At 52.1% G+C, this 24,768-nt stretch overlaps 1 protein-coding gene across 1 annotated transcript in view; it reads right to left on the bottom strand.

Annotated features, from left to right (window-relative positions):
* Window positions 1-24,768, bottom strand: part of camk4 (calcium/calmodulin-dependent protein kinase IV) — a 217,005-nt gene that overhangs the window by 144,748 nt on the left and 47,489 nt on the right. The gene's annotated exons all lie outside the window — the stretch shown is intronic.

Below are 24,768 nucleotides of genomic sequence, written 5' to 3'. Positions count from 1 at the left end.
TGAGCGAGACTCCCGGAAGGTATGTTGCCTCCCGGGTGCCAGGGCCAGGGATGTCTTGGATCGTGTCTTCAGGATCCTTAAGGGGGAGGGGGAGCAGCCAGAAGTCGTGGTGCACATTGGTACCAACGACATAGGTAGGAAAAGGGGTGTGGATGTAATAAATGAGTTTAGGGAATTAGGCTGGAAGTTAAAAGCCAGGACAGACAGAGTTGTCATCTCTGGTTTGTTGCCGGTGCCACGTGATAGCGAGGCTAGGAATAGGGAAAGTGCAGTTGGACTCGTGGCTGCAGGAATGGTGTAGGCGGGAGGGCTTCAGGTATTTGAATAATTAGAGGCAATCTGGGGAAGGTGGGACCTGTACAAGCAGGACGGGTTGCATCCGAACCAGAGGGGCACCAATATCCTGGGAGGGAGATTTTCCAGTACTCTTCGGGAGGGTTTAAACTACTTTGGCTGGGGAATGGGAACCGGATTTGTAGTCCAGCAACTAAGGTAGCCGATGTTCAGGACGTCAAAGCGTGTAGTGAGGCAGTGGGGAAGGTAACACTGACAAAGGAGAGTACTTGCAGGCACGGAGATGGGTTGAAGTATGTATACTTCAACACAAGAAGCATCAGGAATAAGGTGGGTGGACTTAAGGCATGGATCAGTACTTGGGACGACAATGTGGTGGCCATCACGGAAACTTGGATAGAAGAGGGGCAGAAATGGTTGTTGGTTATAGATGTTTCAATAAGATTAGGGAGGGTGGCAAAAGAGGTGGGGGGGGGGGGGGTTGCATTGTTAATTAGAGATAGTAGAACAGCTGCAGAAAGGCAGTTCGAGGAGGATCTGCCTACTGAGGTAGTATGGGTTGAAGTCAGAAATAGGATAGGAGCAGTCACCTTGTTGGGAGTTTTCTATAGGCCCCCCAATAGCAGCAGAGATATGGAGCAACAGATTGGGAAACAGATTTTGGAAAGGTGCAGAAGTCATAGGGTAGTCATCATGGGTGACTTCAACTTCCCAAATATTGAGTGGAAACTCTTTAGACCAAATAGTTTGGATGGGGTAGTGTGTGTGCAGTGTGTCCAGGAAGCTTTTCTAACACAGTATGTAGATTGTCCGACCAGAGGGGAGGCCATATTGGATTTGGTACTTGGTAATGAACCAGGGCAAGTGACAGATTTGTTAGTGGGGGAGCATTTTGGAAATAGTGATCACAATTCTGTGACTTTCACTTTACTAATGGAGAGGGATAGGTGCGTGCAACAGGGCAAGGTTTACCAATTGGGGGAAGGGGAAATACGATGCTGTCAGACAAGAACTGAAGTGCATAAGTTGGGAATATAGGCTGTCGGGGAAGGACACAATTGAAATATTGAACTTGTTCAAGGAACAGATACTACGTGTCCTTGATATGTATGTCCCTGTCAGACAGGGAAGAGATGATCGAGTGAGGGAACCATGGTTGACAAGAGAGGTTGAATGTCTTGTTAAAGAGGAAGAAGGATACTTATGTAAGGCTGAGGAAACAAGGTTCAGACAGGGCGCTGGAGAGATACAAGATAGCCAGGAGGGAACTGAAGAAAGGGATTAGGAGAGCTAAGAGAGGGCATGAACAATCTTTGGCGGGTAGGATCAAGGAAAACCCCAAGGCCTTTTACACATATGTGGGAATTATGAGAATGACTAGAGCGAGGGTAGGTCCGATCAAGGACAGTAGCAGGAGATTGTGTATTGAGTCAGAAGAGATAGGAGAGGTCTTGAACGAGTAATTTTCTTCAGTATTTACGAATGAGAGGGGCCATATTGTTGGAGAGGACAGTGTGAAACAGACTGGTAAGCTCGAGGAGATATTTGTTAGGAAGGAAGATGTGTTGGGCATTTTGAAAAACTTGAGGCTAGACAAGTCCCCCGGGCCTGACGGGATATATCCAAGGATTCTATGGGAAGCAAGAGATGAAATTGCAGAGCCGTTGGCAATGATCTTTTCGTCCTCACTGTCAACAGGGGTGGTACCAGTGGATTGGAGAGTGGCGAATGTCGTGCCCCTGTTCAAAAAAAGGAATAGGGATAACCCTGGGAATTACAGGCCAGTTAGTCTTACTTCGGTGGTAGGCAAAGTAATGGAAAGGATACTGAGGGATAGGATTTCTGAGCATCTGGAAAGACACTGCTTGATTAGGGATAGTCAGCACGGGTTTGTGAGGGGTAGGTCTTGCTGCACAAGTCTTATTGAATTCTTTGAGGAGGTGACCAAGCACATGGATGAAGGTATAGCAGTGGATGTAGTGTACATGGATTTTAGTAAGGCATTTGATAAGGTTCCCCATGGTAGGCTTATGCAGAAAGTAAGGAGGCATGGGATAGTGGGAAATTTGGCCAGTTGGATAACGAACTGGCTAACCGATAGAATTCAGACGGTGGTGGTGGATGGCAAATATTCAGCCTGGAACCCAGTTACCAGTGGCGTACCGCAGGGATCAATTCTGGGTCCTCTGCTGTTTGTGATTTTCATTAATGACTTGGATGAGGGAGTTGAAGGGTGGGTCAGTAAATTTGCAGACGATAAGAAGATTGGTGGAGTTGTGGATAGTGAGGAGAGCTGTTGTCGGCTGCAAAGAGACATAAATAGGATGCAGAGCTGGGCTGAGAAGTGGCAGATGGAGTTTAACCCTGAAAAGTGTGAGGTTGTCCATTTTGGAAGGACAAATATGAATGCGGAATACAGGGTTAACGGTTGGGTTCTTGGCAATGTAGAGGAGCAGAGAGATCTTGGGGTCTATGTTCATTGATCTTTGAAAGTTGCCACTCAAGTGGATAGAGCTGTGAAGAAGGCCTATGGTGTGCTAGCGTTCATTAGCAGAGGAATTGAATTTAAGAGCCGTGAGGTGATGATGCAGCTGTACAAAACCTTGGTACGGCCACATTTGGAGTAGTGTGTGCAGTTCTGGTCGCCTCATTTTAGGAAGAATGTGGAAACTTTGGAAAAGGTGCAAAAGAGATTTACCAGGATGTTGCCTGGAATGGAGAGAAGGTCTTACGAGGAAAGGCTGAGGGTGCTAGGCCTTTTCTCATTTGAACGGAGAAGGATGAGGGGCGACTTGGTAGAGGTTTATAAGATGATCAGGGGAATGGATAGAGTAGACAGTCAGAGACTTTTTCCCCGGGCGGAACAAACCATTACAAGGGGACATAAATTTAAGGTGAATGGTGGAGATATAGGGGGGATGTCAGAGGTAGGTACTTTACCCAGAGAGTAGTGGGGGCATGGGATGCACAACCTGTGGAAGTAGTTGAGTCAGAAACATTAGGGACCTTCAAGCGGCCATTGGATAGGTACATGGATTACGGTAGAATGATGGGGTGTAGATTAATTTGTTCTTAATCTAGGACAAATATTCGGCACAACATCGTGGGCCGAAGGGCCTGTTCTGTGCTGTATTTTTCTATGTTCTATGTTCTAATTACTGTCTTGAATATAATCAATGATTGAGCTTCCACAGCCCTTTGGACTGGAGGACTCCAAGGATTCACCACCCTCTGAGTGAGGAAATTCCTCTTTATCTCAGTCCTAAATGGCCTTCCTCGTATTCTGAGATTGTGTCCACTGATTCCAAACCTCCCCCAGTCAGCGGAAAAATCCTGTCCACATCCCACCCTGTCACAGCCTGTAAAAACGTTGTAAGTTTCAATGAGATTACCTCATTCTTCAAAACTCAAAGGAATATAAAGCCAGTTTAATAAGGACACGGGAAGTCCACACCGAGTAAAAACCATAGAAAAGTTACAGCACAGAAGGAGGCATTTGGGCCGATTGTGTCCATTGCCAGCCTAAGGACACCCAGGTGCCCTTTCTAATCCCACCTTCCTGCACACGGTCCACAGCCCTATAGCTTACAGCACTTAATGTGCAGATCCAGGTACTTTTAAAAAAGAGTTCAGGGTCTCTGCCTCCATCACCAACTCGGGCAGCGAATTCCAGACACCTACTATCCTTTGCATAAAAAGGTTCTTCCTCATGGCACTTCTACACCTTCTGCCACTTATCTTGAATCCATATCCCCTGCTTCTAGAATTATCCACCAAGGGAAACAATTTTATCCTGTCCATTCTATCTCTTCCCTTCATAATTTTGTGCACCTCAATTAAGTCACCGCTCAGCCTTCTTTGTTCCAAGGAAAATAACCATGAGACATTGGAGCAGAATTAGGCAATTCGACCCATCGAGTCACTCTGCCATTCAATCATGGCTGATATGTTTTTCATCCCCATTCTCCTGCCTTCTCCCCCTAACCCCTGATCCCCTTATTAATCAAGAACCTACCTATCTCTGCTTTAAAGGCACTCAGTGATTTGGCCTCCACAGCCTTCTGCGGCAGAGTTCCACATATTCACCATCCTCTCGCTGAAGAAATTCCTTCTCATCTCAGTTTTAAAGGACTGTACCTCAAGTATGAGGCTACTGCACTACCTTCATCACACTTCTTGTCACTTCCTCAAAGAACTCAATCAAATTTGCCAGGCAAGGGATCTCCATGGCAGCCATGGAGTTAGTGATCACACAGGGCAGCTCCCTCTTGCAGGCGTCGGTTTTTGCCCCTTTTACCCGCACCTTTAGGGAATCTTGCAGAAAAGTTGTGCGGAGAGTGGAGGAGGATAACTTCTCCCCTGGATAGGCATGTTTATGGGTTACCAAACTCAACAAAAGACAGTGAGGACCCTGGCTAAAGATTTGGAGCAGACTCGTGGCGCAGCATCAATTAGAAAAATGAAGGACGAGGAAGGGTTGTCATCGATTGGAAAGCTGCAAATGGAACAGTTGGTGAGTTTCATTAAAATTAAGGACTATTTTTGGCAGCAGCGTAAGGAAATGTAGAGTGGCTGGTCAAAGGTGGTTGAGGGGACAGGGGCACCTCTTCGCGGGATCTTGGAATGGGTGGAGAAAAGCTCGAGGTGCAGGGGGTGACGATTCAGGAGGTGGAGAAGGTGGTGTCTGACCAGAGTGATTGGGTTGTGTCGTTGGAGATGGCAGTCCTGGGGGATGTGTGTAAGATATTGCGAGCAAAGGCGGAGGACCAGGAAAATAGTTCCAGGCAGCAAAATCTGCGGATTGTGAGTGGGAAGGAAACCAAATCCGGATCTAACAAGACATTGGAGCGAGGTTCAACAAGGCCACGGCAGTGCTATATTGATGCTAGATTCGGTTTGGGATGCTGTACCCGGCCTGTTATGGAGGATAAGTTTGGTCATGGATGGGGTGGGAGGCCATTTTGAGTGGGCCCGATTCAGAGTTGGAATGGGGGGCTGGGGAGGGAGGGGAGGCGGAAGCCTCCACTGAGAATTGTGACATGGATGTCCGGCGACTAAATGGGCCGGTTAAATGGTCCCAGGTGTTCACCCACGAAGGGTTTGAGAGCAGAGATGATTTTCTTGTAGGAGACGCATCTCCGGGTGAAAGATCAGAGAAGGTTGAAGATCGGGTGGGTGGGGCAAGTGTTCCACTCGGGGTTTCACTAAGTCGAGGGGGGTTGCCATATTGTTAAGCAAGAAAAACGTGTTTATTGTGGGGCTGAAGGGGGAGGTTTGTGACAGTGAGTGGGGTGCTAGTGGGGATTCCGGTGGTGTTGGTGAATGTGTATGTGCCCAATTGGGATGATGCCGGATTCGTGAAGAGGCTATTGGGGGTGATCCTGGACTTAGACTCTCACCAGCTGGTTATTGGGTGGGGGGGGTTCAATTGTGTATTGGAGCCGAGGGTGGATAGGTCAAGCCCAAAGTTGATGGGGAGGTTGAGAATGGCGCGAGAGCTGGGAGGGTTCATGGAGAGGACGGGGATGGTGGATCCGTGGAGGTTTGGGCACCCAGGAGAGAAGGAGTGTTCCTTCTGCTCGCATGTGTATAGGGTTTATTCACGGGTTGACTTTTTTCTGGTGAGTCAGGCGGTGCTGATGGGTGTGCAAGGGGTGCAATATGGTGTAATAATGATTTCGGACCACTCTCCGCACTTGCTAGATGTGAAACTTCGTTCAGACAGGCGCAGAGGCCAGACCAGCTGTTGGATTCAGGACTTTTGGCCGTCAAGTTCTATGGGAAGGTGACGGTGGCGATTAAGAATTATGCTGAGCTCAGGGCGTAGTTAGCACTGGGACTGCGGCACTAAGGACCCGGGTTCAAAACCAGGCCCTGGGTCACTGTCCGTGTGGAGTTTGCACATTCTCCCCATGTCTGCGTGGGTTTCACCCCCACAGCCCAAAGATGTGCTGGTTAGGTGGATTGGCCACACTAAATTGCCACTTAATTGGGAAAGAAAAAGAATTGGCCACTCTAAACTTTTTTTTTTTTAAGCATTTTGCTGAGCTCAACCAGAATGGGGAGGTATCGGCAGCCACGTTGTGTGAGGGTAAGGAGGGAGGAGTATCAGTGATTGTTGGACTAGATAGTGGAGCTGAATTGGAGGTATCCTGTGGCCCCCATGAAATGAAAATGGCTTATTGTCACAAGTAGCCTTCCAATGAAGTTACTGTGAAATGCCCCTAGTCGCCACATTCCGGCGCCTGTTCGGGGAGGCTGGTATGGGACTTGAACCCGTGCTGCTGGCCTGCCTTGGTCTGCTTTAAAAGCCAGCTGTTTTGCTGTGTTGCACTGTGTTGCATTGTGTTGTGTTGTACATGCCTTGGCTTGTCCCGGCTGTCTCCGCCTGTGGCTCCTCCCTTCCGGATCATGTATAAAGGTGGCTAGTCTCCGCCTCCGCCCCAGTTTGGGACCAGAGACCAGGGCTAGCTGTTTAGTGTAATAAAGCCTCAGTTACATTCATCACTCGTCGTGTGCTTAATGATGGCATATCAATTGTGATAGTCTGTATCAGGGGTATTACGGTACCGAGGTTGAGGCTGTAAGATCATTGGTGTGGGAGGTACCTGAGATAGGAAGATCATTGGTGAAGCCTGCCTGCTGGTTCCGCCCAGTAAGGTGGAGTATAAGAGTCTGTGTCTCCCTAGCAGCTGCAATCTGTACCTGCACTGCTGGGGGAAACATCTAGTCCAATCAAGCCTTCAATTGTCATCCAATCTCGCTTCTGGAGTTATTGATCGAGCATCAATTTTTGGACTAGATTTTAAAGAATGGAGCTCCGAATCAAGCCGGAGTGTCTGCAACTCAGCCCCCACGCGGCAAACTCAGCGGCAACCTTCAAACACTGGCTGGCGTGCTTCAAAGGGTACCTCAGGACGGCCACGACTGCACCCACGGTGGAACTCAAATCCACCTACCACCAGCTCCCCATCCGCCCGGATGACCGCAAGTACACTGCATTTGAAGCAGATGGGCGGCTCTACCACTTCCTAAGGGTTCCCTTCGGTGTCACAAATGGAGTCTCGGTCTTCCAACGGGAGATGGACCGAATGGTTGACCGGTACGGTTTGCGGGCCACGTTTCCGTACCTTGACAACGTCACCATCTGCGGCCACGACCAGCAGGACCACGACACCAACCTCTGCAAATTCCTCCAAGCCGCAAAAAGCCTTAACTTAACCTACAACAAGGACAAATGCGTGTTCAGCACTGACCGCCTTGCCGTCCTCAGCTACGTAGTGCATGATGGAGTCATAGGCCCAGATCCCGAACACATGCGCCCCCTCACGGAGTTTCCCCTCCCCCACTGCTCCAAGGTTCTGAAACGCTGCCTGGGATTTTTTTCATATTATGCCCAGTGGGTCCCCAATTATGCGGACAAGGCCCACCCACTAATCCAATCCTCAGTTTTCCCCCCGTCGGCAGAGGCCGCCAGGCCTTCAGCCACATAAAGGCGGACATCGCAACGGCCACGATGCATGCAATCGATGAATCCCTTCCCTTCCAAGTCGTAAGTGACGCGTCCGACGTAGCTCTGGCGGCCACCTTCAACCAGCGGGCAGGCCCATGGCCTTATTCTCACGCACCCTCCCTGCTTCAGAAATCCATCATTCCTCCGTTGAAAAGGAGGCAAAGGCCACAGTAGAAGCTGTGCGGCACTGGAGACATTACCTGGCCGGCAGGAGATTCACTCTCCTCACTGACCAACGGTCGGTAGCTTCCATGTTCGATAATGCACAGCGGGACAAGATAAAGAACGATAAGATCTTACAGTGGAGGATCGAGCTTTCCACCTACAACTATGAGATCTTGTATCGTCCCGGGAAGCTGAACGAGCCTCCTGATGCCCTATCCTGCGGCACATGTGCCAACGCACAAATGGACCGACTCCGGGCCCTCCACGAGGACCTCTGCCACCCGGGGGTCACTCGATTCTTCCATTTTATCAAGACCCGCAACCTGTCCTACTCCCTTGAGGTCAGGACCGCCACCAGGAACTGCCAAATCTGCGCGGAGTGCAAGCCGCATTTCTACAGGCCAGAGAAAGCGCACCTGATAAAGGCTTCCCGTCCCTTTGAACGCCTCAGTATGGACTTCACAGGGCCCCTCCCCTCCACCGACTGCAACACGTACTTCCTGAACGTGATTGACGAGTGCTCCCGGTTCCCATTCGCCATTCCCTGCCCCGACATGACCGCAGCCACCGTCATAAAAGCCTTCCACAGTATCGTTACTCTGTTCGGTTTCCCCGCCTACATACACAGCGATAGGGGGTCCTCCTTCATGAGCGACGAACTGCGTCAATTCCTGCTCAGCAAGGGCATCGCCTCGAGCAGACGACCAGTTATAACCCCCAGGGAGGAGGGAGAATGGAACGGTCTGGAAGGCCGTCCTACTGGCCCAACGGTCCAGGAATCTCCCAATCTCCCGCTGGCAGGAGGTCCTTCCTGATGCATTCCACTCCATCCGATCACTGCTGTGTACCAATACAAACGAAACACCTCATGAATGTCTCCTTGTCTTCCCTAGGAAGTCCTCCTCCGGGACCTCGCTCGCAACCTGGCTGGCAGCTCCTGGACCCATTCTGCTCCGCAAACAAGTGCAGGCGCACAAGTCAGACCCATTGGTAGAGAGGGTCCACCTCCTTCACGCTAACCCTCAGTACGCCTACGTGGCATACCCCGACGGCCGGCAGGATACGGTCTCCCTACGGGACCTGGTGCCCGCCGGTGCCCGCTGGATCCCCCCCCCCCCCCCCCCCCCCCCCGCCCCACCACCACCACCAACACCACACCGGTTGATCGAGCATCATCAATTTATTGCACTAAACTTCTAAGATGGACTCATCACTCAAGCCTGATCGCTTGGAGCTGGACCCACAGGCAGCCGACGCCACAGAAACATTTGAGCACTGTGTGGTAGTCTGTGTTAGGAGGATTACGGTACCTAGTAATGCCGGAATACCATTGGTGGAGAATGTACTTGTTCCCATTGGATAAGCTTGTATGTTAGCTCCGCCCTGCAAGGCGGAGTATAAGAGACCGTGCCGCCCCAGCAGCTTTACTCTGTATCTGTGCTGCTGGGGGAAACATCTAGCGTATTAAAGCCTTCAATTGTCTCCAATCTCGTTTTTGAGGTCATTGGTCGTGCATCACACTGGCTAAGTTGCTTCGAAGCGTACCTCGGATCTTTCACCGAAGACTTCACAGACCTCCAGAAGAAGCAGATCCTCCACGCACGGGTGAGCCCAAGAGTCTTTCTTCTCATCAGGGACCCCCCTCGTATGCGGAGGCAATAATTCTGCTGAAGGGACAATACGTGAAGTCTGTTAACGAGGTGTTTGCTAGGCACCTCCTTTCCACGAGACGGCAACGTCAGGGGGAATCACTTGCAGAATTCCTGCGTGCCTTGCGTGTACTCTGCTGGAACTGTGATTGCCGGGCGACATCAGTTACCCAGCACGCGGGCATGAAATCAAATTATATTCGCCAGCGATTACTAGAAGGGAGTACACTCCGCCTCCCAGAGACAGTGCAACTCTCCAACTCGCTGGAGGTGGCCTCCCAGAACATGGAGGCCTACACCTCCGACCGCGCGGCACCCTCGTGGACCTCGTGGGCACAGCCATCATCCGACCCAGGTGCTGCGCAAGCCTGCGCCGCGCAGCAGCCCACCAACGCCGGAGGTCCGAGGTGCTACTTTTGCGGCCAGGGCATCCACCCCAGACAACGCTGTCCTGCACGGAATGCAACTTGCAACGGCTGTGGGAAGAAGGGCCACTTTGCAAAAGCCTGCCAGACCTGATCTCCCCCTAAAATTTCTAGGCCCAGCAGCGCTGACTGCTGCCTGTCGGGGCCACCCCCAGCTGCTGCGCCACCCGCCATGTGCGACCCATGGGCGCCGCCATCAACAATATCGGCAGCCACGTGCGACCCACGGGGGCCGCCATCTTGGACGCCATCGCCGATGCCTCCCATCACGCGCAACTCATGGGGGCCGCAATCTTGGGACCACTCCGCTGCCTCCCAGGAGCCTGGTCACCCGACCATACGCTGGCCGGCACTACCTCCGACCGGCCTACCGACTGTCTTCCGAAGCTCGCCTCCATCACGCTTGACCAGTCCCGGCCGCACCACCACACAAAGTCTACGATGACCGTCCGGATCAAAGGGCACAAGATGGCCTGTCTTTTCGACTCCGGGAGCACAGACAGCTTCATTCACGGTAAGGCGCTGCTTGCTCCCAATCTTCCCCGCGGCCCAGAAAATCTCCCTGGCTTCCAGATCCCAAGCAGTAGAAATCCAGGGGTACTGTGTTGCGACCCTTACTGTACAAGGCGTAGAGTACGCTAACTTCAAACTCTACGTCCTTCCCCATCTCTGCGCTGCCCTATTACTGGGGCTCGACATCCAGTGCCACCTCCAGAGCCTTACTTTAAAGTTCGGTGGACCCCTGCCCCCCTCACCGTCAGTAGCCTCGCGACCCTTAACGTCGACCCACCCTCGCTCTTCGCAAATCTCACCCCGGACTGTAAGCCCGTCGCTACGAGGAGCGGACGGTACAGTGCCCGGGATAGGGCCTTTATCAAGTTGGAGGTCCAGCGATTCCTGCGAGAGGGGATCATTGAGGCTAGTACCAGCCCCTGGAGAGCCCAAGTGGTGGTCGTCAAGACTGGGGAGAAGCACCAGATGGTCATCGATTACAGCCAGACCATCAACCGGTACACGCAGCTCGATGCGTACCCCCTCCCCCGCATTTCTGACATGGTCAACCAGATTGCGCAGTATTGTTTCTTCTCCACAGTTGACTTGAAGTCCACGTTTCAAAGGGCCCCTCCCCTCCACTGACCGTAACGTGTACTTCCTCAACATTGTTAACGAGAACTCAAGATTCCCCCTCACCATCCCATGCCCTGACATGACCTCTGCCACTGTCATCAAGGCCCTGCACAGTCATTTCACCATGTTCGGGTTCCCCGCCTGCATCCATAGTGATCGGGGATCCTCCTTCATGAGCGACGAGTTGCATCAGTTCCTGCTCAGCAAGGGCATCGCCTCCAGCAGGACGACCAGCTATAACCCTCGGGTAAACGGACAGGTGGAGAGGGAGAATGCGACGGTCTGGAAGGCCGTCCTCCTGGCCCTACGGTCTAGGAGTCTCCCAGTCTCCCGCTGGCAGGAGGCCCTCTCCGATGCGCTCCACTCCATCTGGTCGCTCCTGTGTATAGCCACCAACGAGACTCCTCATGAACGTATGTTCGCCTTCCCCAGGAAATCCACATCCGAGGTCTCGCTCCCATCCTGGTTGGCAGTCCCAGGGCCCGTCCTCCTCCGGAAGCATGCGAGGAGCCATAAATCCGCCCCCTCATCGAAAAGGTCCTGCTTCTCCATGCCAATCCACAATATGCCTACATGGCACACCAGGACGGGTGACAGGACAGTCTCCCTTCAGGATTTGGCACCAGCAAGCTCCCCGGCGACCATCACCCACCACCACCCCCGACCTTGCACTGTCTTTCCCCACCCCCGCCCACCTACCTCACGAACTTGCACCCGCAGGCCCACCAGCGACCATCACCACCACCTCCGTCCATACGCCCCCGCCCCCCTTTCACCGACTCAACAACTGGGTGAAGAAGACGACAACACCCTCCCGGATGCGCAGGTCTCGACACCGCTGCCCACACCACAGCTGGGACTGAGGCGATCACGGCGGAAGGTCAAGGCCCCCCCATAGACTTGACCTTTAAGACCACTTCACCCCCGCCGGATTCTTCTTTCTAACAGGGGGTGAATGTGATAAACCAATGTGTTGCATTGTGTTGTGTTGTACATGCCTGGGCTTGTCCCGGCTGGCTCCGCCTGTGGCTCCTCCCCTCGGGCTCATGTCTAAAGGTGGATAGTCTCTGCCTCCGCCCCAGTTCGGGGCCAGAGGACAGGACGCTAGCTGTTTAGTGTAATAAAGCCTCAGTTACATACATCACTCGTCGTGTGCTTATTGATGGCATATAATTAGCCCTGTGCTAAACCAGCCCAGAAGGAGTTGTTGGTGGAAAGAAAGAAGATGCAAGCCCTCATCCATACTTTTCAGCCACCCCTTGAAAGAACCCACTCATCCTCACCCAGGTCATATGTACCCTGTGCACCTCATTGAACTGAATCAAACTCATTCTCGCGCAGGAGAGGTTAAATTTACCCTAAGAATTGCATCGCACCACAGTACCAGCTTATTTCTCCCCCCAACTCCTCCTGCCATTTGTTCTTGATCCTCACCACTTGCACCCCCCTACTCTCCCAACCACTCATATATGTCCCCAATCCTATCCTCTCCCAACTTATACGGGAGCTGTAGTTGCCCCAATAGGGTGTACCCCAGCAACCTGAGAAACATCCTCTACTCCTTTTGTGCAAAGTCCCTCACCTGCATATATCTAAATTCACTCCCCCTCGGCAACTCAAACCTCTCCCGCAAGTCATCCAGACCTGCAAAAGTCCCTTCCAGATACAAGTCCCTCATCCTCACCAGTCCAGCCTCCCTCCAATTCCCATACATCACATCCATCTCCCTCGCTTAAAGCTATTCACACACAGTGGTGTCAACACCGACATCCCCTTCAACTTAAAGTGTCTCTGCAGCTGATTCCACACCATGACCGTCGACTGTACCACCAGGCTTTCTGTTTACTACCCCGGAGCTAGTGACAGTGGAGCTGTCACCAGAGCCCTCAGATTGGATCCTCTACAGGACTGCTTCCCCCCACCATTACCTCACCTTTTCCACATTCGCTGCCCAATAGTGCATCAGGTTTGGGAGCGCAAGCCCCCCTTTTTGTCTCTGTCTCTATAGCAGGGCCCTCTTTACCTTTGGCACCTTACCACTGTCTCCAAAATGAACAAGAGCCTTGGCAGCTCATTCATTTTTACAACCTGCACCCTCCCTGCCTGTGTCAAGTGCAATGTATCCCATCTCTTAAAATCTGCTCTAATCTCTTCCACCAATGTTGTCAAATTTCACTTGTGCACCGTAGCCCATTCTCTCGTCACCTGAATCCCCAAGTACCTGAACCTTTCCCTAGTTACCTTAAATGGCAACATCCCCAAGTTGGCCCTCTGCCCCGCCGAATTCACCGGAAAAACCTCGCTCTTCCTGACATGTAACTTACACCCTGAGAAGGCCCCGAACCTCTCAAATATTGCCATGATCCTACCCATACTCTCCGACGGGTCCGACACGAACAACAACAGGTCATCCACATACAATGACCCCCGGAGCTCCCTGCTCCCCCTCACAATTTCCTGCCATTCCACCGACCCCCTAAGGGCCATCCCCAAGAGCTCAATCACTAGCAAGAAAAACGGCAACCACGGACACCCTATGCAGCCCAAAACTCCGCAAACTCACCCCATTTGTACACACACTCGCCACCGGGGCTACATATAACAAACGCACCCAGGCCAATAACTTTGGGCCAAACCTAAACCTACCCAAGATCTCATGCCTTCTCTGCATCCATAGAAACAATGACCTCCGGCACCTGCCCCACTGACGGAGTCATAACCATATCCAGCAGCCTCCTGTTGTCACTGGAGAGCTGCCTGCCCTTTACAAACCTGTTTGATCTTCAGCAGCCACCACTGCCACGCATCCCTCCATCCACCCTGCCACCAAATTAACCAGCACTTTCACATCTGTGTTCAACAATGAAATGGGTTTATAAGACCCACACTCCAACGGATCCTTCCCCTTCTTCGAAATTAGCGTGATCGATGCCTGTGTCAGTGACTCTAGCCCTTCTCCCAATGCCTCACTAAACATCCCCAACAAACGCGGTGCCAGCTTTGCCGCTAACGCCTTATAAAACACTACCGGAAAGCCATCCGGCCCTGGAGCCTTCCCCGACTTCATCCTCCCAATATTGTCAATCACCTCCCTCAGCCCCAGCGGCTCCTCCAAGCCTGCCTCCTCTCTTCCACCAATCTTGGAAACTCCAATCCATCCATGAACCGTTCCATGTCCTCTTCCTCTCCACCCAGCTCCGCCCTGTACAGCTTCTCGTAATATCCCTGTTATGTTCTGTGTTATGGCCGTAGTACAGGTGCACACAGAACATTTAGTTCTTTAACTAGTAAGATGATTTATTAACAATATTAACACGTGGAAAGATAACTAACAAATTGTGATAGAGACAGTAACGAATAAATGAATTCAGTGAATTCTCCTGGAGCTATTTCTAGTGCAACTATCTTCATGTACTTCTTACTGCCAATTGGGGCTGGTTTAGCACAGGGCTAAATCGCTGGCTTTGAAAGCAGACCAAGGCTGGCCAGCAACACGGTTCACTCCCCGAACAGGCACCGGAATGTGGAGACTAGGGGCTTTTCACAGTAACTTCATTTGAAGCCTACATGTGACAATAAGCGATTTTAATTTAATTTCATTTCATTGACGGGTATCTCAAGCCACATGATAGATCTCTATCACCACCAGTTGGTTGGAGGTCGCATCGCTAATTATATACAGAACTGTGCACAGGCATATCACCACACCCTGAACAGCTTATTTTTCCTCCCCGGCTCTGACACTATGTCCCCCTTCACTGTTTGCACCTTTAAAATGTCCCTGGATGCAGTATGCTTCCTCAGCTGGTGGGCCAGCATACGGCTCGCCTTCTCCCCATATTCATATTGTACCACCCTGGCCCTCTGTAGTTGCCCCACCACCCTTCCTGTCATCAACGTATCGAACTGTCCCTGCAACCTCTTCCTCTACACCAACAATTCTTTAGTGGACCCCCTGCGTATCTCCTGTCTACCTTAACTATCTCATCCAACAACCATTCATACTCCTCCCTCCTCCTCCTGTCCTGTGCGGGATAATCTCCCCTCGCATTCAGCACGTCTCAGAATGTGGGGCGAAATTCTCCGGAAACGGCGCGATGTCCGCCGACTGGCGCCCAAAACGGGGCAAATCAGACGGGCATCGCGCCGCCCCAAAGGTGCGGAATGCTCCACATCTTTGGGGGCCGAGCCCCAACCTTAAGGGGCTAGGTTGGCGCCGGACGAATTTCCGCCCCGCCAGCTGGCGGAAAAGGCCTTTGGTGCCCCGCCAGCTGGCGCGGAAATGACATCTCCGGGCGGCGCATGCGCGGGAGCGTCAGCGGCCGCTGACAGCTTCCCACGCATGCGCAGTGGAGGGAGTCTCTTCTGCCTCCGCCATGGTGGAGACCGTGGCGGAGGCGGAAGGGAAAGAGTGCCCCCACGGCACAGGCCCGCCCGCGGATTGGTGGGCCCTGATCGCGGGCCAGGCCACCGTGGGGGCACCCCCCATGGCCAGATCGCCCCGCGACCCCCCCAGGACCCCGGAGCCCGCCCGCACCGCCTTGTCCCGCCGGTAAGGTAGGTGGTTTCATTTACGCCGGCGGGACAGGCATTTTAGCGGCGGGACTTCGGCCCATACGGGCCGGAGAATCGAGCGGGGGTTCCGCCAACCGGAGCGGCGCGATTCCCGCCCCCGCCGAATCTCCGGTGCGGGAGACTTCGGAACCGGCGGGGGCGGGATTCACGCCAGCCCCCGGTGATTCTCCGACCCGGCGGGGGGTTGGAGAATCTCGCCCGTGGCCACCGACACCTCCCCATTCTGATTAATCGCCAAGTACTCCCCAACCTCACCTTTTCACAAAACCCCTTATCCGCTGTTATGACTTAGGCCAGGCCTTTGAAATTGGCCAATTAGAATACGAGTTCCCTGATTAGTGGCCCAATCAGGGAACCCCTTTCTGTGTATTTAACAGGGAGTGTCAGGGGACTTCCGGTGGCGGCTATGAAGGAATAAATCACACATTTGGTGGCTCCCGCTAATGTCAGACATTTGGACCTTCTCCCCCGATTTTTTACCGGACTTGATTTGGAAAATCGATAATAGAGGCAATTGTGTACTGGATTCCCACATCGGGGCATGGAGAGGCGGACTAGAAGTGCTCGCAAAGGCAGAAACAGACGGACAGAGAAGGCTTGGGCTGAAGCTGCAGTGGGAGAAAGCATGGTGGATGACCGGAGCTCTGGCTTGTCGACCCATCGGTCAACGGAGCAGCTGATGCAAGTTATCCAGGAGGGCTTCGCCAAACAGTAGCAGGACTGCTTGGACCCGATTAAACAGTCAATTACACGGCTGGAACTTAGATTGGATGCCCGAGATCGGCCGATCCAGAAAGTAGAGAAGGCGCTGGCTGACCAGGAGGATCATCAAACTGCGGAGGAGTTGGAGGTGGGGCTGCTGAGAGACCAGCAGAAAAGGCTCCCGGAGAAGGTGGGGGACTTAGAGAATAGGTCCCGCCGGCAGAACTTGAGAATCATTGGGCTCCCGGAGGGGTCCAAAGGAGCGGACGCTGGGGCATACATAGCTGGCATGTTTGAGAAGCTGCTGGGGGAGGGGACATTCTCCCGACCCTTGGAGGTGGACAGGGCTCACAGAGCACTCGCGAGGAAGTCGCGAATGGGAGACCCCCTGAGGGCAATGGTGGTGAGATTCCACAGGTATTTGGACAAGGAGCGAATTTTACAGTGGGCCAAGCAAACACGGAGCTGTAAATGGGAGAACAGTATCCTGTGGATCTATTTATTAATTATCTATCTATTAACGGGTCCTTTTCAAATTGGCAGGCAGTAACCCGTGGGTTACCACAGGGGTCGGTGCTGGGACCCCAGCTATTCACAATATACATTAATGATTCGGATGAGGGAACAAAATGTAACATCTCAAAGTTTGCAGATGATACCAAATTAGGTGGGAGGGTGAATTGTGACGAGGATGCAGGGATCCTACAGCAAGATCTGGACAGGTTGGGCGAATGGGTAAACCAATGGCAGATGCAGCATAATTTGGATAAGTGTGAGGTTATTCATTTTTAAAGCAAAAGCAGGAAGACAGATTACTACCTGAATGGTTGTAAATTGGGAGAGGGAAGTGTGCAGCGGGACCTGGGTGTCCTTGTGCACCATTTGCTGAAGGTAAGCATGCAGGTGCAGCAGGCGGTAAAGAAGGATAATGGTATGTTGGCCTTCATTGCGAGAGGTTTCGAGTATAGAAGGAGGGATGTGTTGGTGCAATTGTACAGGGCCTTGGTGAGGCCACACTTGGAATATTGTGTGCAGTTTTGGTCTCCTTCTCTGAGGAAGGATGTTCCTGCTCTCGAGGGAGTGCAACAAAGGTTTACCAGACTGATTCCAGGGATGGCGGGACTGTCAAATGAGGAGATATTGACTAGGTTGTAATTGTTCTCGCTGGAGTTCAGAAGAATGAGTGGGGATTTCGTAGAGACTTACAAAATTCTAACAGGACTAGACAGGGTAGATGCAGGGAAGATGTTACCAATGATGGGTGTGTCCAGAACCAGAGGTCACAGCCTGAGGATTCAGGGTAAACCATGTCAGACAGATATAAGTGTGGTAGTCTGTGTCGAGGTATTACGGTACCTAGTAATGCTGGACCACCATTGGTAGATATTGTATGTTTCCCATTGGTCAAGCTGTATGGTAGCTCCGCCCTGCAAGGCAGGGTATAAGAGCCCGTGCCGCCCCAGCAGCTTTCTTTCTGTACCGGAGCTGCTGGGGGAAACATCTAGCTTATTAAAGACTTCAGTTGGACTACAACCACGCTTTAGTAGTCATTGATCGTGCACCAATAAAGGGAGCAACTTCTTCACACAAAGAGTGGTGAGCCTGTGGAATTCATTACCACAGGAAGTAGTTGATGCTAAAACTTTTCAAGAGGCGGCTGGATATAGCACTTGGGGAAAGTGGGATCAAAGGCTATGGGAAGAAAACAGGATTAGGCTATTGAGTTGGATGATCAGCCATGGTCGTGATGAATGGCGGAGCAGGCTCGAAGGGCCAAAAGGCCTCCTCCTGCTCCTATCTTCTATGTATCTATGTCTGTATCAGGACCTGAGTGCGGAGGTGGCCAGGAGAAGAGCGGGGTTCAACCAGATAAGATCGACCCTTTTTAAGAAAAAGGTGAAGTTCGGACTGCTGTATCCGGCCCGTGTCTGGGTCACGTACGAGGAGCAACATTTCTATTTCGAGTCGCTTGAGGAAGCGCTGAACTTCGTGAAAAGGAAAGGGCTGGTGGCGGACTGAGAACTTTGAACTTTGCTGCAACGTTCAGGTTTTTAAAAGTTTCTCATTTTTCGCTCTGTGTACGTTATTTGGAATGGCTTCTGTATTGATTTTGGACCAGTTGCAGAGCTGAGTGAGTTAAAGTTTACATTTGCACTGTTGGGGGATGGAGGTGTGTTTGTTAGGCAATTGTGTTGGGATTGTCTTTCATTTGAATATGTGTGTATGAGCAGGGGGGAGGGTGGGGAGGTAACAATAGGTGGGAGAATGTCTGGCGCCAGGGGCGGGGACCACCAAGCTAGCTGGGCGGGCTAGCGCATGGAAGCACAGTGGGGGTGAGCAGATGTTAGGCTTATCGAAGGGGTCGATTTACTTTGTGCTGTTACTGGGGGGGGGGAAATGTTCTGCTGACGAGGGAGGGACTTTTGTTAAGGGACAGAGAGGTCAGGCGCGGAGGCTTCCTGGGGGTGGGCCGGTGGAGGCGTGGGGCGCGGGCTGGAGACTGGCCCAAGAAAGAGGATGGCTGATCGGCAAAGGGGGGGGGGGGGCGATGAGTCCCCAACTAGGCTGATCGCCTGGAATGTACGAGGGCTAAATGGGCCGGTCAAAAGGGCACGCATGTTCGCGCATTTTAGAGGACTGAAAGCGGACATGGTAATTCTACAGGAGAGGCACCTTAGAGTAGCTGACCAGATTAGATTAAGAAAGGGATGGGTCGGACAGGTTTTTCACTTGGGACTGGACTCGAAGACTAAAAGGGTCGCGATCCTGATCAACAAGCGAGTGGTGTTTGAGGCGGGAAGAATAATTTCGGATGTGGGAGGCCGGTACATCATGGTCAGTGGGAAATTGGAGGGGGTGCAGGTGGCACTGGTCAATGTGTATGCGCCAAATTGAGACAATGTGAAGTTTATAAAGAGGATGCTGGGGAAGATACCGGACCTGGATTCGCATACGTTGGTCATGGGAGGGGACCTCAACACAGTTATTTACCCTGGTTTAGGCCGGTCAAGCTCAAAAACGGGCAGAGTGCCAACAATGGCAAAGGAACTAAAAGGGTTCATGGAGCAGATTTGGGGGGGTGGACCCATAGAGATTTGGGCAGCCGAGAGTGAAGGAGTTTTCCTTCTACTCACACATGCATAAAGTGTACTCCCCCATCAATTTCTTCATTTTGAGCAGGGCTCTACTGACAGCGGTGGTGGACACGGGTACTCGGCGATCACAATCTCAGACCATGCCCCGCACTGGGTTGACCTACAGGTTAGTAATGACAGTAACCAGCTCCCGCACTGGAGGTTAGACGTGGGACTCTTAGCTGACGAAGAGGTGTGCGGGCGGCTGAGGAAATGTATTCAGAACTACCTGGAAGTCAACGACACGGGGGAAGTTTCAGCAGCGGTGGTCTGGGAGGCATTGAGGGTGGTGATTAGAGGGGAGCTGATCTCAATACGGGCCCACAGGGCGAAGACAGACAGAGCAGAGACGGACCGACTGGTAAATGAGATATTACAGGTCGACAGGAGGTATGTGGAGACCCCAGAGCCAGGGCTTTTAAGGGAATGGCGGAGGCTACAGGCAGAGTTTGGCTTGTTAACCACAGGGAGGGCGGTAGAGCAGCTGAGGAAGGCAAGGGGGGGGTCGATCTATGAGCATGGGGAGAAGGCCAGCAGAATGCTTGAAAGCAGCTTAGAAAGAGGGAGGCAGCCAGGGAGATAGGGAAAGTAAAGGATGGGGACGGGAGCCTGGTTGGAGACATTGCAGGGATGAATAAGGCGTTTAAGGAGTTTTATAGTAGGCTGTACGGGTCGGAACCCCCACCTGGGCCGGAGGGTATGAGGCACTTCCTAGGGGGGGCTGAATTTCCCGAAGGTGGATGGGGAGCTGGTAGAAGGGCTGGGGGCCCCGATCGGGTTGGAAGAGATAGTAGAGGGTCTGAAGGCCATGCAGCCGGGTAAAGCCCCAGGGCCGGACGGGTACCCAGTGGAGTTCTCTGGGATATTGGGTTAGTTGTTGATGAGGACATTCAATGAGGCAAGGGAGCGTGGGGTGCTTCCCCCGACGATGTCACAGGCCACGATTTCGCTGATCCTGAAGCGGGACAAGGGACAAGCTGTGTGGGTCCTACAGGCCGATCGATATCCCTATTGAATGTGGACGCTAAACTGCTGGCCAAAATCTTGTCCTCTAGGATTGAGGACTGTGTGCCGTAAGTTATTGGAGAGAACCAGACGGGATTTGTTAAGGGAAGGCAGTTGGTGGCCAATGTAAGAAGATTGTTAAACGTGATCATGATGCCCCCGGAAGGTGAGGAGGTGGAGGTAGTGGTCGCAATGGATGCAGAGAAGGCTTTTGATTGGGTAGAATGGGATTATCTGTGGGAGGTACTGGGATGGTTTGGAATTGGGCGGGGCTTTATTGACTGGGTCAGGTTGCTGTATCAGGCTCCTGTGGTGAGCGTACAGACGAATAGGACAACATCGGAGAATGTTAGGCTGTATCGGTGGACGAGACAGGGATGCCCCCTCTCCCCACTGTTGTTCGCGTTAGCCATAGAGCCGCTGGCAATTGTACTGTGGGCTTCAAGGGGCTGGAAGGGGTGATCCAGGGGGTGGGGGAGGAGCACAGAGTCTCGCTTTACGCAGACGACCTGCTCCTGTATGTATCGGACCCAGCAAGAAATCATGAGGATTTGGGGGGAATGTGGCCGGTTTTCGGGATATAAACTAAATATGGGGAAAAGTGAGATGTTTGCGGTCCAGGCAAGGGGGCAGGAGAGGCGACTGGGGGAACTGCCGTTTAGAGTGGTAGGGGGGAGCTTTAGGTATCTAGGCATCCAAGTGGCGCGTGAATGGGAACGGCTGCACAAACTAAATCTGGCCCGACTAGTAGGCCAAATGAAGGACGATTTTCGGAGGTGGGACCCGCTCCCGTTGTCACTAGCTGGGAGGGTCCAGATGGTGAAGATGACGGTCCTCCCGAGATTCCTGTTTGTGTTTCAGTGTCTCCCCATCTTTATTCCACAATCCTTTTTGAAACGGGTCAACAAAGTGATCACTGGCTTTGTATGGGCGGGCAAGACCCCGCGAGTAAAAAAGGGGATGCTTGAGTGGAGCCGGGGAGAGGGTGGGCTGATGCTGCCAAACTTCAGTAATTACTACTGGGCGGCGAATATAGCCATGATCAGGAAGTGGGTGGTGGGGGAGGGGTGGTGGGGGGGAGGGTCCGGCATGGGAGCGTATGGAGGCGACTTCATGCAAGGGCACCAGCTTGGGGGCACTGATAACGGCGCCTCTGCCATTCCCACCGGCATGGGTACTCCACCAGCCTCGTGGTGGTGGCAGCCCTGAGAGTCTGGGGGCAGTGGAGGAGACATGTGGGAGCGGAGGGAGCATCGGTCTGGTCTCCAATCTGTAATAATCACTGTTTTGCCCTGGGAAGGATGGATGGGGGGTTTCGGAGATGGCAGAGGGCAGGAATTGAGAGGATGGGAGATGTGTTTATAGAGAGGAGCTTTCCTAGCCTGAGGGAGCTGGAGGAGACATTTCAATTGGCGAGGGGAAACGGGTTTAGGTACCTGCAGGTGCGGGTCTTCCTATGTAGGCAGGTTTCCACCTTCCCGCTCCTACCACCAAGGAGGATACAGGGCAGGGTAGTTTCCAGAGTGTGGGTGGGAGAAGGGAAGGTCTCCGACATTTACATGGAACTCATGGGTTAGAGGGGACGCAGACAGAGGAGCTGAAGCGCAAGTGGGAAGAGGAGTTACGCGGAGAGATAGAGGATGATCTCTGGGCGGACGCGCTGAGTAGAGTCAACGCGTCCACAACATGTACCAGGCTCAGCCTGATACAGTTTAAGGCCGTTCACTGAGCTCACATGACAGTGGCCCGGATGCGCAGGTTCTTTGGTGTAGAAGATAGGTGTGCAAGGTGAGTGGGAGGACCAGCGAACCATGTCTACATGTTCTGGACATGCCCAAAGCTTAGGGGATTTTGGCAGGGATTTGCGGATGTCATGTCCATGGTGTTGAAAACAAGGGTGGCACCGAGTCCAGAGATGGTGATTTTCAGAGTGTCGGAAGATCCGGGATCCAGGAGGAAAAAGAGGCAGACGTTCTGGCCTTTGCTTCCCTGGTGGCCCGGTGATGGATATTATTAGCTTGGAGGGACTCAAAGCCCCCGAAGTCGGAGACCTGGCTATCTGGCTAGCTTTCTCTGTTTGGAGAAAATCAAGTTCGCCTTAAGAGGGTCAATGATAGAACATAGAACATACAGTGCAGAAGGAGGCCACCCGGCCCATCAAGTCTGCACCGACCCACGCAAGACCTCACTTCCACCCTCTCCCCGTAACCCAATAACCCCTGCCAACCCTTTTGGTCACTAAGGACAATTTATCATAGCCAATCCACCTAACCTGCATGTCTTTGGACTGTGGGAGGAAACCAGAGCACCCGGAGGAAACCCACGCACACACGGGGAGAACGTGCAGACTCCGCACAGACAGTGACCCCGCGGGGAATCAAACCTGGGACCCTGGCGCTGTGAAGCCACAGGGCTATCCACTTGTGCTACCGTGCTGCCCTGTTAGGGGTTCGCCCGAAGGTGGCAACCGTTTGTCGACTTCTTTGCGGAAAATTAATCATCGGCAGAAAGGGGGGGGGGGGGGATTAGCTTAGTTTAGTGTAGGGGGTTAATAAAGGTGGGACCTGAAAGGGAGGAAGACAGCTTTTTCACTATGTTTATAAATTCATGTACATTGTTTATTTTGTTGTTGTAAAACCAAAAATACCTCAATAAAATGTTTATTTTTTTAAAAACAGGGCGTGTCAGATCCTCTGCACTCCCGGTGTGGACAGCAGACTGAATGGTCATGGTTGTTCAGCTGTTGGGTTTGTAAATAAAAGGAATTCTGGTGATGGGACTTCTGCCTCCGTGGACTTATTACAGTGGCGACGAGGAAAACGGAACGACGCGGAGAAACCTGCTCGTCAGCAGCTGCTGCATATTGAGGGTAAGCCACTGACAGGCAAAATGCCTTTATTCGGAAAGTTGGACTCTTTTGACCCTGCAGTGGAAGACTGGGCCCAATATGTAGAGTGGATGAAGCACTTCTTTAGAGCAAACAGTATAATTCCAGATGAAAAGCAATGGATCATTCTGCTGACCACGTGTGGGCCAGTAGCCTTTACCATTATGCGCAGTCTCACTTTTCCGGAGGCACCGGACACGAAAACTTACCAGGAATTGACGGATTTAGTAAAAGAGTACTATGACCTTAAGCCACCTCTGATCCTGCGAAGGTACCAGTTTTACTCAGCATTCCGAGACACTGGGGAGTCAGTTACAAACATTTTAACAAGACTAAGGCGATTAGCAGAGGCTTGCGAATTTGGCCTGATGCTAAATGAGATGCTCCGAGACCGTTTGGTATGTGGAATAAATAATTTAGCAATACAGAAACGTCTGTTAGCCGAGGCCGAGCTGGATTGCAAACAAGCATTGCAGCTGGCTTTGTCCTTAGAAAAAGCGGCAAGCGGAGCGCATGAGTTACAGGGTACTCCGATGGAGGTAGATGCCCATACCAGTGAAACTGAGTTAAAGGACTACCGCTGGGGGACAGGCAACTACATAGCCACCCTCAGGAACCACCCGGATACTAAGTTTTTTGAATAAATATTTTTATTCTCCATTTTCACATTTTCTTCAGAATTTACACCCCACCAACAAACAGTAAACGGTAACGAATACAATGTCAATCCCCTTATTAACAACAACGATCCCATCCTCCCACCACCCCAAACAACGGCCCACCTGACAATACAAGCATCAAATAAAACAAACCCTCCCAAGGTGGAAAAAAAAAGGAAAAAAGGAATCAGGAATCGCCTATGGTCACCATTGACATATATAGACCACCCCCCAAATCTCCCCTAATATTCAACGCCATCCAATCCCCGAAAGAGTACCGTGAATGACACCCATGAATTGTAGACACCCCCCTGTGGTAAACCACTGTTGCAGCTGTATTAGGTGATGTAAGGTAGGACCTGTACTGCAGGTTCGCCGGTAGTCCCTGCCTGCTGGCTCCGCCCAGTAGGCGGAGTATAAATATGTGTGTCCTCGAATCAGCAGCCATTTCGCCAGCTGCTGTATGAGGCCACACATCTTAGAGCAATAAAGTCTCAGTTGTATCCAACTCTAGTCTTTGTTCAATTGATCGTGCCTCAATTTATTGCTCTAAGATTCTCTAAAGGATGGTCCTCCAAATCAAACCAGATCGCCTGCAGCTGGATCCGCAATCAAGCGACGCCAAAAAGGAC

This window comes from Scyliorhinus torazame, chromosome 9 (genome assembly GCF_047496885.1).
Source record: "Scyliorhinus torazame isolate Kashiwa2021f chromosome 9, sScyTor2.1, whole genome shotgun sequence".
NCBI lineage: Eukaryota > Metazoa > Chordata > Chondrichthyes > Carcharhiniformes > Scyliorhinidae > Scyliorhinus > Scyliorhinus torazame.
This window is presented reverse-complemented; position numbering and strand designations above follow the sequence as displayed.